Here is a 3,613-nt window from a genome sequence, read left to right as displayed (position 1 = left end):
AGGTCATTATAGGGGTATCGCTACTAACAAAGGTAGAGATCAAGCTAGACAATGACATCCCAAGTATGATATTCAACAATAAAAGTGAGGGGGGGGGGGGGGTGTTGTAATGAGTTGCAGTAGAGGCTCATGAAATTGAGTAGGGTAACGACACATAGAGATCGGATCTCATTGCTTGGTGATGGAGGGGATATTTATAGGGGGAAGGGATGCCTTGCTCGCATGACAGGACGAGCTAGGTCAACTTTCCTTAGGAATTGCCAAGGGCGTTTGACATTGCTGGTGGCAAGTCGCTGTGAAGTGAAAACATCTATTTAGGGGATCTGGAAGGGCTATCAAAGGAATGTAGCATCCCGACGTAGGATATTTTGGTGTCTTACCTTAGAGAATTTATCAAATGGGAACAAGAAGGGGGCAAGGTTGGTAAGCTGTGATCAGTAGGGCTGACGTGGATTAGTGGAGAGGGATTGAGCCTGCCTTAATGGGCCAACCGGTTGGGGCCTTCCAGAATAGAATATTATATTAGAAAAAACTTATTTTTTTAGTTACTCAAAAAAATAAAAATAAAAAAATGATAATTTATTATTACTATTTGCAATGACTTCAAAGTTAAAACTTAAGAGGTGAATGTGTTTAAAAAATATTAAAACTTTAAAATTATTTTGCTAGAGCCTTGCATGCCTCATATTATGCGGTAGAAGAGTACATAATTCATATGTATGCATGTATTATTGTAATGATTTTATATTTGATTTATAATTTCAGATACTTATGAACTGACGAGGTTAATTTAATGATAATATGTATTTTTTTCTGAATATATAAATAAAAGAGGTAAAAAAAAAGTTAGTAATAATTTTGTTATTTTTTAACTTTAGATAATTAAGAAGAAAAACTCTTTAAATTCTTCCAAGAAAGACGTGTGAATTTGCACAAATTGAATTATTTAAGTCAGGTTCATTGAAATTTCTCAAATCCCAGATTTAGATGAGATACCCCCAATTAAATTGACAATTTGATTGATAAAACCTTAGTTTACGAATAGCTAACAACGTAAACTTAATTTAACTAAGAATATCTGGCTTTTTCACTTTTTTGTCCCTTATTAATTAATTAATAACTATTTTGTCCCTGATTCGAAATTATCTATCAATCTGTCCCTCTTTAATCGACTACCTTGAATTTTTAATCGACTAAATGGCCAAAACAGGCAAAAATGGCTGTTGGGAGATTTAATCGACTAAATCTCCCAACAGACAACAAAGGAAAACAAGTAAGTATGATTTTTTAATCGATTAAGTAGGGAGATTTAGTCGATTAAATCTCCCAACAACCATTTAGTCGATTAAAAATGCAAGGTGGTCGATTAAAGAGGGACAGATTGGTAGATAGTTTCGAATCAGAGGCAAAATGATTATTAATTAATTAATGAGGGGTAAAATGGTCAAATAGCCAAGAATATCTTCATATTTCATTAATTCAATGAAATTCAATTTATTTTTTGTTCTTCCTATTAATATATATTTTTAATTATAACTCAATTACAAACAAATAAAAAATAAACTCATCTAAAAAGAAAAAGATTGGAATTATTTGTCAATTTAAAGGGGAATGGATTAGTGGCTTCTCTTCTTTCTTAGGGTTTTGCTCTCCTGCTTTACAAACAGAATTGTGAACAATCCTTAGAAAATTGGAATTTGCTTGGTTCCATGAATAAAAAAAAGGTATAGTTGAGACTGGCTAATTTCAATCTATTAACTTGCTTATTGTTTTAGGTAATGGTGCTAAAAAACTACCTTTGGTAATTAGGATTTGGGCTTCGGTTATTAAGGATTCGGGGATTGAATCTATTCATTAGAAGGAGAATAACATATGTGCAGACGAACATGTGAAGGAAGCTCTAAACATACCTTGTGGCTTTTATTATGTTTCTTCTCCGCATGAAGATCTCCAAAAATTGGTTCTGGCTGACACCTTGGATCCTTTTGAGAGGAACTGTGTGTTAGTTTTCAAGATAACTCTAATCATATCAATCAACGTTAACACGAATAAAATAAGAAAATAACTATAATTGAATTGGTCTTAAATTAAAGGAAAGTTTTTCAAATGAAAACGGGCAATTAATCAAGTTCAAAACAAGTCCCTAAATTTGAGCTTCTACAGGGTCCTAATTCGCACCATTCTCTCACTCTCAAAATGATTTGTACTTATTAACATATACCGAGCTATCATTTATCAGTTATTATTTAGATTAGTCATTCAATTACTCATTTTCTGTTGTAACTAATAGATAGTTAGTTTTCTGTTATTCTGTTACCTTTCTAATCTGATATATAAATCAGATTTTCAATGTAATCATCACTTCTTGAATAATGAAAATTAGTTTCTCCTTTTCCGCTCATAATATGGTATCAGAGCTCTGACATAGAGTTCTGGTATTCATCTGAACCTTCTTTTCTTGATCCAATTTTTTACTTTCTTGAAACTCTCTCTTCTCGTCAGAATCATGGCTAATGTTCTTCCTGATTATCTGACAAATCCAGGAAATGCATACTTCCTGCATTCAGGTGAAAATCCTGCATTGATTCTTGTATCCAATCTTCTTGATGGAAAGAACTACTATTCATGGTCCAGTGCAATGAAAATGGCACTTCGCTCAAAGAATAAACTGTGTTTTATTGATGGCACAATACCAGTCCCTGTTTCCACGGATGCAATGTATGATCCTTGGCAAAGATGCAATATGATGGTGCTTTCTTGGATCCATCGCTCAATAAGTGCAAACATTCTGCAATCGGTCTTGTGGACAGAAAATGCAATAGATGCGTGGAATGATCTTTATCAAAGATTCTCACAGGCAGATGCTTTTAGAATTGCAGATCTTCAAGAGGAGATTTATCGTGTTCAACAAGGTGAACGTTCTGTTTCTGATTTTTACACTCAAATTAAAGCACTATGGGATGAATTTGAAACCTTACAACCTCTCCCAACCTGTACGTGTACTGTGCCATGTGGATGTGGCCTATCAAATCGAGTAAGAGAAGGAAGAGAAAAAGATCGAGCTATCAGATTTCTTAGAGGACTCAACGAACAGTTCATGAACGTGAGATCTCAAATCATGCTTATGCGTCCACTTCCATCCGTAAATGAAATCTTTTCTTTAGTTAGTCAACAAGAAAGACAGCAAAATTCTGAATCTCATTCAGAATTAAATCAAGAATACAAAGTTCTTACTAATGCTGCAGTTCAACAAAGTTTCATAACTGGTGTTGGAACCAGTAACTCTAGAAATTACATGACTGGTGCTGAATCCAGTAATTCATTTGTACCTCGTGGTGGCAATTTCTTTCGAGGTCGTGGACGTGCCAATGTTAATGGTAGAGGTCGTGGAAGCAAGTTGTGTACATTCTGTGGAAGAACAAATCACACTGTGGAAACCTGTTTTGAAAAACATGGTTATCCACCAGGCTTTAAGCAAAGAAGCCAAATTCGAACTGCTAACATGGCAATGCATGAAGCAGATGATGGAGACACCAGAGAATTGAAGAATAACTCTGAAGTGTTTTCTCAAATGCAGTATCAAAGAATTCTGGATATGATTCAATCCTCGATG

This window comes from Gastrolobium bilobum, unplaced genomic scaffold, assembly GCF_033153095.1.
Source record: "Gastrolobium bilobum isolate Gb01-03AN ecotype WA unplaced genomic scaffold, APGP_CSIRO_Gbil_v1 utg20970, whole genome shotgun sequence".
Taxonomy (NCBI): domain Eukaryota; kingdom Viridiplantae; phylum Streptophyta; class Magnoliopsida; order Fabales; family Fabaceae; genus Gastrolobium; species Gastrolobium bilobum.
This window is presented reverse-complemented; position numbering follows the sequence as displayed.